Source organism: Salvelinus alpinus, chromosome 19, assembly GCF_045679555.1.
Source record: "Salvelinus alpinus chromosome 19, SLU_Salpinus.1, whole genome shotgun sequence".
In the NCBI taxonomy this organism is placed as follows: domain Eukaryota; kingdom Metazoa; phylum Chordata; class Actinopteri; order Salmoniformes; family Salmonidae; genus Salvelinus; species Salvelinus alpinus.
In genome coordinates, this window is record NC_092104.1 from 46,266,005 (window position 1) to 46,282,521 (window position 16,517).

The following is a 16,517-nucleotide window of genomic DNA, read 5'->3' on the forward strand; positions in this document are numbered from 1 at the left end:
TTTCTAAAACCTTTTGAATTATATCTGTGAGTAAAACAGAACTCATTTGGCAGCAAACTTCCTGACCAGGAAGTGGAAGGTCTGAAAACGATGCTCTGTTCTAGGGCCTGCCTATAAATGGGCATGATACGTATTAGTATACATGCATGTCATACACCTTCCACTAGATGTCAAGAGGCAGTGAGAGTAGAAATTGAGTGTTTATCTTGGTCTGAGGTGGAATAAAAGCTCTTCGCATGACGTGTCACCCATTTCCCGTTTCCTGGAAAGTGCGAGGAGGGACCTGGGATAGCCTTCTGAAAAGCTGTCGTTATAGACGGCTACTATCTCCGGCTTTGATTTTATTTGATAAATGTGACAATATCATCGTAAAGTATGTTTTTTCAATATAGTTTTATTAGATTTATTCGGGACGTTAGGTGTGTTGCGTTGTTCAGGAAGGAGAGCTTCGCGCCACTTGGCTAGTGTGCTTGCTAATTCAAGAGGGAAAAAGGACGTTCTAAAACCAAACAACGATTGTTCTGGACAAAGGACCATTTGTACAACATTCTGATGGAAGCTCATCAAAAGTAGGACCCATTTTATGATGCTATTTCATATATCTGTCGAACATGTTGTACTAGTAGTTTGCCCCCAGATTTTGGGCACTCTCTCGCTATAACTAAGCTGGATGTCGTAATGAAGTTATTTTTAGAATTCTAACACTGCGATTGCATTAAGAACTAGTGTATCTATAATTTCCTATACAACATGTATTTTTTAGTAACGTTTATGTATAGTTATTTGGTTAGAATATGTGAGTGGCAGAAAAATATCCGGACGTTGTGGGAAAAAGATGCTACGTTAGCACAATGTATAACCACTGATTTCAGCTCTAAATATGCACATTTTCGAACAAAACATAAGTGTATGTATAACCTGATGTTATAGGACTGTCATCTGATGAAGCTTATCAAGGTTAGTCAAAAATTATATATATTTTGCTGGTTTGTTACGATCGCTAACTTTCGCTGCTGGTAAATGGCTTGTGTTTCTGGCTATTGTGGTAAGCTAATATAATGCTATATTGTGTTTTCGCTGTAAAACACTTAAGAAATCGGAAATATTGTCTGGAATCACAAGATGCCTGTCTTTCATTTGCTGTACACCATGTATTTTTCAGAAATGTTTTATGATGAGTATTTAGGTATTTCACGTTGGTGTCTGTAATTACTCTGGCTGCTTCGGTGCTATTTGTGACGGTAGCTGTGATGGTAGCTGCAATGTAAAACTGATTTATAGCTCAAATATGCACATTTTTCGAACAAAACATAGATTTATTGTATAACATGTTATAAGACTGTCATCTGATGAAGTTGTTTCTTGGTTAGTTTGGTTGGTTCTTGGTTAGTTATGATCTTGGTGAGCTAACATAAATATACGTGGTGTTTTCGCTGTAAAACATTTTAAAAATCGGACATGTTGGCTGGATTCACAAGATGTTTATCTTTCATTTGCTGTATTGGACTTGTTAATATGTGAAAGTTAAATATTTCTAAAAAATATCTTTTGAATTTCGCGCCCTGCACTTGAAGTGGCTGTTGTCATATTGTGCCCGGCTTCGGGCTTGCAGCCCAAAGAAGTTAAAGCAGACCACCATAGTGCCTGTGCCCAAGAACACTAAGGTAACTTGCCTAAATTACTACCGACCCGTAGCACTCACGTCTGTAGCCATGAAGTGCTTTGAAAGGCTGGTCATGGCTCACATCAACACCATCATCCCAGAAACCCTAGACCCACTTCAATTTACATACCACCCTAACAAATCCACAGATCATGCAATCTCTATTGCACTCTGCACTGCCCTTTCCCACCTGGACAATAGGATCACCAATGTGAGAATGATATTTATTAACTACAGCTCAGCGTAGTACCCTCAAAGCTTATCAATAAGCTAAGGACCCTGGGACTAAACACCTCCCTGTGTAACTGGATCCTGGACTTCCTGACGGGCTGCCCCCAGGTGGTAAGGGTAGGTAACAACACATCCAAAACACTTATCCTCAACCCTCAGGGGTGCGTGCTAAGCCCCCTCCTGTTCTCCCTGTTCACTCATGACTGCAATTTGCCAATGACACAACAGTGGTAGGCCTGATCACCGACAAAGATGAGGCAGCCTATAGGGAGGAGGTCCGAGACCTGGCCATGTGGTGCCAGGACAACAACCTCTCCCTCAACGTGATCAAGACAAAGGAGAAGATTGTGGACTACAGGAAAAAGAGAACCACGCAGGCCCCCCATTCTCATCGACAGGGCTGTAGTGGAGCAGGTTGAGAGCTTCAAGTTCCTTGGTGTCCACATCACCATCAAACTAACATGGTCCAAGCACACCAAGACAGTTGTGAAGAGGGCATGACAAAACCTATTCTCCCTCAGGAGACTGAAAATATTTGGCATGGGTCCTCAGATCCTCAGAAGGTTCTACAGCTGCACCATCAAGTGCATCCTGACTGGTATCATCACTGCCTGGTATGTCAACTGCTCGGCCTCCGACCGCAAGGCACTACAGAGGGTAGTGCATACGGCCCTGTACATCACTGGGGCCAAGCCTCCTGCCATCCAGGACCTCTATACCAGGTGGTGTCAGAGGAAGGCCCTAAAAATTGTCAAAGACTCCAGCCGCCCTAGTCATAGACTGTTCTCTCTGCTACCGCAAGGTAAGCGGTACCAGAGTGCCAAGTCTAGGACAAAAAGGATTCTCAACAGTTTTTGCCCCCAAGCCATACGTCTCCTGAACAGGTAATCAAATGGCTACCTGGACTATTTGCATTGTGTGGCCACCCAACCCCTCTTTTTCCGTTGCTGCAACTCTCTGTTTATCATATATGCATAGTCACTTTAACTATACATTCATGTACATACTACTTCAATCAGCCTGACTAACCGGTGTCTGTATGTAGCCTCGCTACTTATATAGCCTCGCTTTTTACTGTTGTTTTTATTTTCTTTACTTACCTATTGTTCACCTAATATATTTTTTGCACTATTGGTTAGCGCCTGTAAGTAAGCATTTCACTGTCAGGTCTACCTACACCTGTTGTATTCGGAGCATGTGACAAATAAACTTTGATTTGAATTTTGACGCGATCCACCCTTGCCTGGTGGAGTTTTTCAAGAAAGATGGCTGACAAAACATTACGGTGGAACCAAATGGTAAGATGTTATAACGTCATAACGAGTCAAGCAAAACATTTACAATTTGAGAGGAATATGTTAGTTAATGTAAGACATAGGCGGAAATCCCAGGGGGGACGGGGGACACACGACCCCCCTATGCTGGGAAAAATATGATTATTCCCCCCCAATATATCACTGTAAACATAACTATGTAATTTCAATAATATTAATAATACGCAATGAAAGCACTTGTGCTGATTATACACTTAATAGCGCGTTTTTAAGTTTCAAAAGATTGCGACCCCTCCGCCCTTTGCCTCACAATGGTTTGATCCACTGTTAGTTCTTTAGCTGGCCAGGTAACAGAGGGTTCGTATCTACTGTCTGAAAGGCACTCAATGCACGTAACTGACGTGAGGTTAATCCAGTCAATCACGCCATAGCAATGTTTTTTTTATGTTGGCTGTCACGTTCCTGACCTTATTTCCTTTATTTTGTCTTTGTTTAGTATGGTCAGGACGTGAGCTGGGTGGGCATTCTATGTTATGTGTTTCTATGTTGGTTTCTTTTCAATTAGCCTGATATGGTTCTCAATCAGGGGCAGGTGTTTTACGTTTCCTCTGATTGAGAACCATATTAAGGTAGGCTGTTCACACTGTTTGTTTGTGGGTGATTGTTGCTGTGTCTGTGTTTGTTCACCACACGGTACTGTTTCGTTCGTTCTTTCCTGTTCATGCGTTCATTGTTATATGGTCTCAAGTTCAGGTCTGTTTACGTCGTTTTGTTGTTTTGTCATTTATTAAGTGTGGTTCGTCTTTCTTTAAATAAATCATTTATGTCTTCATACCTCGCTGCATATTGGTCCGATCCTTGCTCCTCCTCAGACGAGGAGGAGAACGACCGTTACATTGGCAGGGTTCACACACACACTGGCTGAATTTGCAGAGCTAGCGCGCAAACATTAACTATCGAGCTCGCTAGTACCTATTCCATTTATGTGGCGTCGTCAAAGATGGAATCTTTGCTATCGTCAGTTTATTCCAAGATTAGCATGCAGCTGTAGTGCTTCGAAGTCCCTGTGATAAGGTTCGCGATAAACTCAACTCCAAACTGAACAGAACTACACTCTCTTCTACCATTGTCTTAAATATATTTAATGGTCTCGATGCAAAAGACAAATTATCGCTAGGGTACTTTTTAAAATGTTATTTAACCAGATAGCAAAGATTATAGCAAAAACCACAGAAACGGAATTGGTGCTCGCTAGCTTTGCAAATTCAGCTATTGTTGGAAGCCAGCCAATATGAAAGAAATTATATTAAAATTACAAAAGGTTGCAGGATATGTTGTGTAAATGTGTGTGTGTGCAGCTAGCCAGCCAGCCAGCCAGGTAGAAAAATGGCAGAAAAAAGTAAAAAGACGGACATCAGAGTATTTTTCAGTACACCAAAACGCAAGTAAGAACCCTAGTAGCCTAATATCTCAAAGACTAGTTGATAAAATGTTCATAAGAAAGAAGTGAAATGCTAATGGAAATGTTTCACAATGATGTCATTAGGCAGAGCAGGCAACAGATGGCACAAAGACAGCAGAGCTGGGGACAGATATGCAGGGACAGACTGGCAGAGACAGGGAGTCTCAGGTAAGTTTGTTGAGTCTTTGTTTGGCAACATTATGAAAGGTTCTCAATTTTTTTAAACTTGTAAAATAGGGACATAATTGGAAAATGCCATGGATACCCCCACTCTCAACTTAAACTGGTGACTGAACTAAGATTTGTTTAAGGCAATGGTATTGCTGTTGTGATTAATTGTGTAGTTTGGGTACCGGTAGTTAGGAGTACGGCAAACACCTTATTTCTTTTCTAGGAGACAGTCTAAGTCAGTGAGGGTAGTGAAAGGGAAAGAGCCAAGGAGAGAGACTTCAGAGGACAGTGTCACAGCCACGGCAGGACCAGGTGTTACCCTTGTTGCCAGCAGCACCAGTATAGGGGACAGTGGCACAGCATTGTCCAGCTACCTCAGTGATGGCACAAAACCATATCAGCCACACACACAATTTATAGAACCGCAAACTCTTGCCAACAGAGTGTTGACGATTTCCCCTGGCTACATTATAATCCATCAATAAAAGGAGTGTTGTGTTTTCACTGGAGCCAAGGGTTTTCAAGCCAGCCATCTTTTGGCCAAAGAGCAGATGCTGCCTTCATTAGTGCAGGATTTAGGAACTGGAGAAAAGCCATTGAAAACTGCCAAACCCACCACCACTTTGTAACTGTAACAGCACACCAGCTAAATCCAATCAGTGTCCAGTTATCCAGCGCGTGGGGTAAACAGCAGGAGGACGCAAGGCATTGCTTGATGAAAATTGTTAGTTCGGTGCGGCATGTAGTAAGACAGGGGCAAGCCTTTAGAGGCCACACGGATGACAGTGGGAATTTATACTAGCTGTTGAAACTTAGGGCAGAAGAGGATGATCCCATTTTACTGAAGTGGTTAACAAAGCGTACCACAATGTACACAGGCCCCAAAGCACAGAATGAAATTCTGAACATCATTGCCAATACAGTCATTCGAGGCATTGCAGCTGAGATTAGGTCTCTTCCGATTGTACAATTTTCAGTAATTGTTGATGGTACTCAAGATGTCTCTGGTGCTGAACAGGAGAGTGTCTGACTGTGTTATGTTGACCATGACCTTGTTCCTCACGAGGAGTTTATTGGGCTATACAGGGTGTCTGAAACAACAGGCAATGGCATTGCAAAAGTGGCAACTGATGTGTTGTTGAGGCTCAATTTGCCCATGTCTGGCTTACGTGGGCAGAGTTACGATGGTGCCTCAAATATGGCAGGAAAATACACAGGTGCACAGGCAATTGTGATGAGGCAGCAGCCATTAGCCCTCTATGTCCACTGTGGAGCACACTGTGTAAATCTGATTACACAGGCTGGCTGCTCAGCCTCCCCACTGATCCGGGATTCCCTTTCCTGGGTCCATCAGTTAGGTGTCCTCTATGGCCAGTCAGGAAAGTTTAAGAGCATGTTTGAATCAATTGCCACGCCCAAAGATACAAATCTGACCACCCTGAAACCCCTATGTACAACAAGGTGGACTGTGCGGAATACTGCTATTAGAGCTGTGCTAGGGCAGTATGAGCGGGTACAAAGCAGCCTAGAGGAGATGGCAAGAACTGCATCCAAGACAGCTTCAACTGCCAGTGGCTTATTCGAGCACTTCAGCAAAGGCAAGACTGTGTTGGGCCTCACACTTGCCTCTGCTGTTCTTGGAGAGCTTGAATGTCTAAACATTTCACTGCAGAAGAAAACTCAGACTGTCTCTGGTATGCAGACTGCAGGCGAGTGTGTGCGGTCATCTCTTAGGGGCAAGAGAAATGACGAAAGCTACCTTTGACTGTATGAGAAAGCAACAACATTGATTGACTCTTGAATCCATTGAGACGCACTCAAGATGATTTTCTGGCAAAGCAGTGGATCACTATAGGGCAGAATTTTTTTAGATGTTGGATGGTGTGGAGGTTCAGGTTGGCGATCGTTTTGACCAGGACAGTCTAAACGTCCTGCAAAAGTTGGAAAGAGCGCTTCTCACGGGAGAGTTGGATGAGTCTCTAGATCAGTACCAAGAGCTGAACATAGATTCTCTTTCAGTGCAGATCCCTCTCTTTCACAACAAATACCCCTGTAGCAGCAGTGGAGAGGCAGCAAAGGTCCTCAGGAGGATTCCAGTGGAGGTGCGGGGGTTGTTTGACCAAGTTGAGGTGCTGTTCAGAATTTTGTTTGTGGTGCCAGTGTCTTCATGTGAGGCTGAGAGGAGTTTCAGTGCACTCCGCAGGTTAAAGACTTGGCTACGGGCTAGCATGGGCCAAGAGAGACTGAACGGTGTAGTTGTCTGTAATGTACATAAAGACAGGCTGGACAGTCTCAAGAGGGAAAATAGTGTTACAGTTTTGCATCCGTCCCTCTCCTCGCCTCAAACCAGGGACCCTCTGCACACAGACAACAGCCACCCTCAAAGTATTATTACCCATCGCTCCAGGAAAGCCACGGCTCTTGCAGAGCAAGGCGAACAACTACTTGAAGGTCTCAGAGCGAGTGACGTCACCGATTGCAACACAATTAGTGCGCATCCGCTAACTAGCTAGCCATTTCACACCGGTTACACCCGACTTGAAAAAAACTAAATATGCACAGTGAGATATTTGGCGAAATAGACCGGCATGCCTCTCAATTAGGAAAACAATGGGGGGAGCTCAGCGTTCCAAGGGCAAAAGTATTTTGGGGGTAGCATTTGATGACAACCGAGCTAGCTACCCAGGCTTACATAATTAGAAAGAGGAGATTATTATGTTTAAATTGGCATCTGACTTGAAAAAAATTAAAAAATACACATTGCGAGATATTTGGCGAAATACACAGCCACCCTCAAAGTATCGTTACCCATCGCTCAACAAAAGCCGCGGCCCTTGCAGAGCTAGGGGAACAACTACTTCAAGGTCTCAGAGCGAGTTGTTATGGGTGTAAGATGGCACAGTGATGCCATCTGTTGGTAAATGTTAATTACTGCAACTCCAGTGTTTTACTGGTGTGCTTGAGATACCCGGATGTATTGTAATGTACTGAACAAGACTGGTTACTCGCATCAATGCCTCTGTCTCGTCATTTAACTTCTTATGGCTGAAGGGGCAGTATTGAGTAGCTTGGATGAAAGGTGCACAGAGGTGCCCATATTAAACAGCCTGCTCCTCATTCCCAGTTGCTAATATATGCATATTATTATTCGTATTGGATAGAAAACACTCTGAAGTTTCTAAAACTGTTTGAATTATGTCTGTGAGTATAACAGAACTTATTTAGCAGGCAAAACCCAGAGGACAAACCATTCAGATTCTTTTTTTTTTGAGGTCACTCTCTTTTCAATGAGTTTCATTGGGAAACCAGATTTCTGAGCGAACTGCTTGCAGTTCCTACGGCTTCCACTGGATGTCAACAGTCCTGAGAAATTGGTTGAGGTTATTCCTTTGTGTAATGAAGAAATACGGCCATCTTGAAGTTGAGTCACTCTAGGTGTCCTGTTTGATTGAAGCGCATGACCAGAAGGCATGCTACATTTGGTTTTAATCCTGTATTGAACACAGATCAACCCGTCTTCAATTTTATCGGTTATTGACGTTAAAAAATACCTAAAGTTGTATTACAAAAGTAGTTTGAAATTTTCTGGAAAAGTTTACAGGTAACCTTTGAGATATTTTGTCGTCACGTTTGAGCAAGTTGGAACCTGTGTTTTTCTGGATCAAACGCGCCAAATAAATGGACATTTTGGATATATATCAACGGAATTAATCGAACAAAAGGACCATTTGTGATGTTTATGGGACATATTGGAGTGCCAACAACAGAAGCTCGTCAAAGGTAAGGCATGAATTATATTTTTATTTTTGCTTTTTGTGTCACGCCTGCAGGGTTGATATATGCGTATCTCTCTTTGTTTACAATGTTGCTATACTCAGATAATAGCATCGTTTGCTTTCGCCGAAAAGCCTATTTGAATTCTGACATGTTGGCTGGATTCACAACCAGTGTAGCTTTAATTTGGTATCTTTCATGTGTGATTTAATGAAAGTTTGATTTTATAGTAATTTTCATAGTAATTCATTTGAATATGGTGCCAAGTGAGACAGTAGCGTCTTGCCTAAACTCAGATTTTTGGATATAAATATGAACTTTACCAAACAAAACATACATGTATTGTGTAACATGAAGTCCTATGAGTGTCATCTGATGAAGATCATCAAAGGCTAGTGGTTCATTTTATCTCTATTTCTGCTTTTTGTTACTGCTCTCTTTGGCTGGAAAAATGTCTGTCTTTTTATGTGACTTGGCTCATACCTAACATAATCGTTTGGTGTGCTTTCGTCGTAAAACCTTTTTGAAATCGGACACTTTGGCTGGATTTACAACAAGTGTATCTTTAAAATGGTGTAAAATACTTGTATGTTTGAGGAATTTAAATTATGGGATTTCTGTTGTTTTGAATTTGGCGCCCTGCAGTTTCACTGGCTGTTGACGAGGTGGGACGCTACCGTCCCACATACCCTAGAGAAGTTAAGGAACACTTGCTGAATGAATAGAAATGAGCTGGACATGAGTTTTGGGTAATCCAGATGTAGAGCATAAACCAGGCCAAAAAGAGCGAGAAAAGCATCTGGCCAAGATTGGAAGCTGTGCATCACCACTCTATCTTCGAGGAGGATGGAGACTTGGTGTGGCTGAAGGGAGACTGCATCTTCATCATCAGAGATGAAAGCAAGTATGCAGACTGGACCAAAAAATTGTGTAAAATACTTGTATGTTTGAGGAATTTAAATTATGGGATTTCTGTTGTTTTGAATTTGGCGCCCTGCAGTTTCACTGGCTGTTGACGAGGTGGGACGCTACCGTCCCACATACCCTAGAGAAGTTAAACACTGTTTCCATTGCTTGTGGAATGGTTGTTAAGACACTAGCAGCTTACAGACGGTAGGCAATAAAGGTCACAGTTATGACAACTTAGGACACTAAAGAGGCCTTTCTACCTACTCTGAAAAACAAAAAGGAAAGATGTCCAGGGTCCCTGCTCGTCTGCGTGAACGTGCCTTAAGCATGCTGCAAGGAGGCTTGAGGACTGCAGATGTGGCCAGGGCAAACATTTTAATTGCAATGTCTGTTCTGCAATGTCCGTACGACGACATGAATAACATACAGCTGGCGTGTTACACCTTGTATCGGCAGGATAGAACAGCAGCCTCTGGTAAGACAAGGGGTGGCGGTCTATGTATATTTGTAAACAACAGCTGGTGCACGATATCTAAGGAAGTCTCAAGGTTTTGCTCGCCTGAGGTAAAGTATATCATGATAAGCTGTAGACCACACTATCTGCCAAGAGAGTTTTCATCTATATTCTTTGTAGCTGTCCATTTACCACCACAAACCGATGCTGGCACTAGGACCGCTATCAATGAGCTGTATACACCCATCAGCAAACAGGAAAACGCTCATCCAGAGGCGGCGCTCCTAGTGGCCGGAGACTTTAATGCAGGGAAACTTATATCCGTTTTTCTTCATTTCTACCAGCATGTTAAATGTGTAACCAGAGGGGAAAAACTCTAGACCACCTTTACTCCACACAGAGAGACACGTACAAAGCTCTCCCTCGCCCTCCATTTGGCAAATCTGACCATAATTGTATCCTCCTGATTCCTGCTGACAAACAAAAACAAAAGGAGGAAGCACCTGTGACTAAGTCAATAAAAAAGTGGTCAGATGAAGCAGACTGTAACGGGTGTTCTCCCCCTCTTCGTCTGAAGAGGAGGAGTAGGGATTGGACCAAAGCGCAGCGTTGTTATAGGACATAATGATTTATTAAACAAGACGAAAACTAAACACACTTGAGAATTTACAAAATAATAAACGAAGTCAACAGACCTGAACAAACGAACTTACATAACACGAAGAACGCATGAACAGGAAAAGACTACACAAACGAACGAACAAACGAAACAGTCCCGTGTGGTGCAAACAAACACAGACACGGAAGACAACCACCCACAACAAACAATGTGAAACAACCTACCTTAATATGGTTCTCAATCAGAGGAGACGTAAAACACCTGCCTCTAATTGAGAACCATATCAGGCAACCCATTAACTAACATAGAAACACATAACATAGAATGCCCACCCCAACTCACGCCCTGACCAACTAAACACATACAAAAACAACAGAAAACAGGTCAGGAACGTGACATAACCCCTCCCTCAAGGTGCGCACTCCGGACGCACCTCCAAAAGTCTAGGGGAGGGTCGGGTGGGCATCTGACCACGGTGGTGCTCAGGCTCTGGGCGTGGTCCCCACCCCACCATAGTCAATCCCCGCTTCCGTCTCCCCCTCCCAATGACCACCCTCCAAATAAACCCACCTAATTTAAGGAGCAACACCGGGATAAGGGGCAGCACCGGGATAAGGGGCAGCTCCGGACTGAGGGACGGCAGCTCCGGACTGAAGGACGGCAGCTACGGACTGAAGGACGGCAGCTACGGACTGAAGGACGGCAGCTCCGAACTGAAGGACGGCAGCTCCGGACTGAAGGACGGCAGCTCCGGACTGAAGGACGGCAGCTCCGGACTGAAGGACGGCAGCTCCGGACTGAAGGACGGCAGCTCCGGACTGAAGGACGGCAGCTCCGGACTGAAGGACGGCTCTGGCTGCTCATGGCTCGCTGACGGCTCTGGCAGATCCTGGCTGACTGGCGGCTCTAGCAGATCCTGTCTGGCGGACGGCTCTGGCTGATCCTGTCTGGCGGACGGCTCTGGCTGATCCTGTCTGGCGGACGGCTCTGGCTGATCCTGTCTGGCGGACGGCTCTGGCTGATCCTGTCTGGCGGACGGCTCTGGCTGATCCTGTCTGGCGGACGGCTCTGGCTGATCCTGTCTGGCGGACGGCTCTGACTGATCCTGTCTGGCGGACGGCTCTGGCTGATCCTGTCTGGCGGACGGCTCTAGCGGCTCGGGACAGACGGGCAGCTCTGACGGCTCGGGACAGACGGGCAGCTCTGACGGTGCTTGGCAGACGGGCAGCTCTGACGGTGCTTGGCAGACTGGCAGCTCTGACGATGCTTGGCAGACGGCAGACTCTGGCCGGCTGAGGCGCACTGTAGGTCTGGTGCGTGGTGCCGGAACTGGAGGTACCGGGCTAAGGACACGCACCATCAGGCTAGTGCGGGGGACAGCAACAGGGAACACTGGACTCTCAAGGCGCACTATAGGCCTGGTGCGTGGTACCGGCACTGGTGGTACCGGGCTGAGGGCACGTACATCAGGGCGAGTGCGGGGAGAAGGAACAGTGTGTACAGGGCTCTGGAGACGCACAGGAGGCTTGGTGCGTGGTGTAGGCACTGGTGGTAATGGGCTGGAGACACGCCCCGCAGGGCTAGTGCGTGGAGGAGGAACAGGGCTCTGGAGACGCACAGGAAACCTTGTGCGCGGTGTAGGCACTGGTGGTAATGGGCTGGGGCGGGAAAGTGGCGCCGGAAATACCGGACCGTGCATGCATACTGGCTCCCTTGAGCACTGAGCCTGCCCAACCTTACCTGGTTGTATGCTCCCCATCGCCCGACCAGTGCGGGGAGGTGGAATAACCCGCACCGGGCTATGTAGGCGAACCGGGGACACCATGCGTAAGGCTGGTGCCATGTAAGCCGGCCCGAGGAGACGCACTGGTGGCCAGATGCGTTGGGCCGGCTTCATGACATCCTGCTCAATCCTCAATCTAGCCCGGCCGATACGAGGAGCTGGTATGTACCGCACCGGGCTATGCACACGTACAGGAGACACCGTGCGCTCTACTGCGTAACACGGTGTCTGCCCGTACTCCCGCTCTCCACGGTAAGCATGGGAAGTGGGCGCAGGTCTCCTACCTGCCCTCGCCACACTACCCTTTAGCCTCCCCCCCCCAAGACATTTTTGGGGTTTCTTCACGGGCTTCCAGCCACGCCTCCGTGCTGCCTCCTCATACCACCGATCTTGGGCTCTCGCTGCCTCCATCTCCTCACAAGCGCGGCGATATTCCCCAATGTGAGCCCAGTGTCCTTTTCCCTCCAGTATTTCCTCCCATGTCCAGGATTCCTGTGTAGTGGGCCACTGCTCGTACTCACGCTGCTTGGTCCGGGTTTGGTGGGTGGTTCTGTAACGGGTGTTCTCCCCCTCTTCGTCTGAAGAGGAAGAGTAGGGATTGGACCAAAGCGCAGCATTGTTATAGGACATAATGATTTATTAAACAAGACGAAAACTAAACACACTTGAGAATTTACAAAATAATAAACGAAGTCAACAGACCTGAACAAACGAACTTACATAACACGAAGAACGCATGAACAGGAAAAGACTACACAAACGAACGAACAAACGAAACAGACCCGTGTGGTGCAAACAAATACAGACACGGAAGACAACCACCCACAACAAACAATGTGAAACAACCTACCTTAATATGGTTCTCAATCAGAGGAGACGTAAAACACCTGCCTCTAATTGAGAACCATATCAGGCAACCCATTAACCAACATAGAAACACATAACATAGAATGCACACCCCAACTCACGCCCTGACCAACTAAACACATACAAAAACAACAGAAAACAGGTCAGGAACGTGACACAGACGCTAAGCTACTGGACTGTTTTGCTAGCACAGACTGGAATTCTGGATTCTTCCGATGGCATTGAGGAGTAAACCACATGAGTCACTGGCTTCATCAATAAGTACATCGATGACGTCGTCCACACAGTGACTGTACGTACATACCCCAAACAGAAGCCATGGATTACAGGCAACATTTGCACTGAGCTAAAGGGTAGAGCTGCCTCTTTCAAGGAGTGGGACTCTAACCCGGACGCTTATAAGACATCCCGCAATGCCCTCCGACGAACCATCAAAAAGGTAAAGGCTCAATACAGGACTAAGATTGAATTGTAATACACCGGCTCCGACGCTCGTCGTATGTGGCAGGGCTTGCAAACTATTACAGACTACAATGGGAAACACAGCAGCGAGCAGATGGATTACCAGGACGTGTGCTGCGAGCATACGTTGACCAACTGACAAGTGTTTTCACTGACATTTTCAACCTCTCCCTGTCTGAGTCTAATACCAACAAGTGTCAAGCAGACCACCATAGTCCCTGTGCCCAAGAACACTAAGGTAACCTCCCTAAATGACTGCCGACCCGTAGCAGTCAAGTCTGTAGCCATGAAGTGCTTTGTCATGGCTCACATCAACACCATTATTCTGGAAACACTAGACCCACTCCAATTTGCATACTGCCCAAACAGATCTACAGATGATGTAATATCTATTGCACTCCACACTGCCCTTTCCCACCTGGAAAAAAGGAACACCTATGTGAGAATGTCATTCACCATAGTGCCCTCAAAGCTCATCGCTGGTGCAGAGCTTCCTGCCATCCAGGACCTCTATACCAGGCGGTGTCAGAGAAATGCCCTAAAAATTGTCAAAGACTCCAGCCACCCTAGTCATCGACTGTTCCCTCTGCAACCGCACGGCAAGCGGTACCGGAGTAACAAGTCTAGGTCCAAGAGCCTCCTAAACAGCTTCTACCCCCAAGCCGTAAGACTCCTGAACATCTAATCAAATGGCTACCGAGACTATTTGCATTGCCCCCCCCCCACCTTCTTTTACGCTGCTGCTACTCTCTGTTTATTATCTATGCATAGTCACTTTAATAACTCTACCTACATGCACATATTACCTCAATTACCTTGACTAACTGGTGCCCCCGCACTTTGACTCTGTACCGGTATCCCTTGTACATAGTCTTGCTAATGTTATATTACTGCTGCTCTTTAATTACTTGTTACTTTTATTTCTAATTATTATTATTTTTTCTTAACTTCATTGTTGGCTTGTAAGTAAGCATTTCACCTGTTGTATTCGGCGCATGTAACAAGTAAAATGTCCTTTTATTTGAGAAGCAGCACCACTCTGCCAACAGAGCTCGGTGCTTATCCTCCTGAGACTCAGCATTTCATTTTTGTCTTCCCTAGTGGACATGAGTTCTTGGTCCGTATCTCTGACGACATACACACCACTGTATTAAGTACGGTTGTCCCTTTGAGAGGATATTCTGGGCTTTTCAATGATATCACATGTGTGGTGGTGTGAACTTGATAACTTTATCTTCCTGCCTCTTTAAAAGATGTGTCTGCAAAATTAGCACATTTAATGAAACTTTGACTAGGTGTATGTAATTATTAAATATACTTTTATGAGTTTGACATTCAAATGATTTCTAATAAGTGAATATCTCAGGACTATTTAGTGAGTTGCCAGGACTGGGAAATCATTTTTTCACATTAAATAAGAGCTAAATTAGAGCTTATCAAGAAATGTCCTCTGTAATGGATACCTGGATGCCACAACTGTTTTTCAGCTACTGTACCCATTGACGACTGTAATGTAAATGTTTTTATACTTACATCCTAATGACCACTACAGAGGACAATTTTGCACTTACAATAAAAGATTAATAAAGAAAAAATATCATGGTAATGTTTATTGTCACCCCCCAAAATATGTTGGTCTCGGGAATGTTTATTGTCGGATGAAATACTACTTTTAGGATATAATATTAATGATATATTAGAGAAAGACCCCACTGAATGATTCAGACCACGAAGAATCATATTTGTCTTTGTAAAATGTATTTCATCACATAATAAATTGAAATATCCGCACCAAAGCACATTTTTACCCATTCTGCGCAGAGGGGGGTGGACACCCTACTCTCCACCAGAGTATAACGGGAGAGGAGTGCCTCTCTCTCACTCCACACAGCTCACAGTTCTGTCTGACCACTGACAAGACATCACCCATTACTCCACACACCGGGCTAATGCATGGATTTGGACTGTACTGTTTTTTAACTCTCCTATTTTCACATGGTAAGTACATGAGAAAGTGTATATAGAGAAAGGAGAGAGAAAGCGAGACAGAACGTGTTTGCGTGTCTATTTGAGAGCATGTGTTGCTGTGTGTGTGTGTGTGTGTGTGGGCATGTGTATATGAGAGTGTAGGAGGGAAAAGGGATACCTAGTCAGCTGTACAACTGAATTCCATCAACTGAAATGAGTCTTCCACATTTAACCCAACCCCTCTGAATCAGTGAGGTGCCTTAACCGCCTTGTTGGTTAACTGCCTTGCTCAGAGCAACAGATTTTTACCTTGTCAGCTTGGGTATTCGATATAGCAACCTTTCGGTTACTGGCCCACCGCCCTAACCACTAGGCTACCTGCCACCCATGTGTTGCAGGTGTGTCAGTGAGCAACAATGCTGCATTGATCTTACATGGCAAAGTGTCTATGACTGAACATGGAAAATCATACATTTTTCAAGAATACTACAGTTGGTGGTTGTGAATACAGTATTTTAAACATATCTACACTACATGGCCAAGAGTATGTGAACACCTGCTCGTCGTACATCTAATTCTAAAATATGGGTATTTATATGGAGTTGGTACCTTCTTTGCTGCTATAACAGCCTCCACTCTTCTGGGAAGGCTTTCCAATGTTGGGACATTGCTGCGGGGACTTGCTTCCATTCAGCCACAAGAGCATTAGTGATGTCGGGCACTGATGTTGGGCAATTAGGCCTGACTCACAGTTGTGGGGTTGAGGTCAGGGCTCTGTTCAGGCCAGTCAAGTTCTTCCACACCGATCTCAACAAACCATTTCTGTATGGACCTCGCTTTGTGCAAAGGGGCATAGTCATGCTGAAACAGAAAAGGGCCT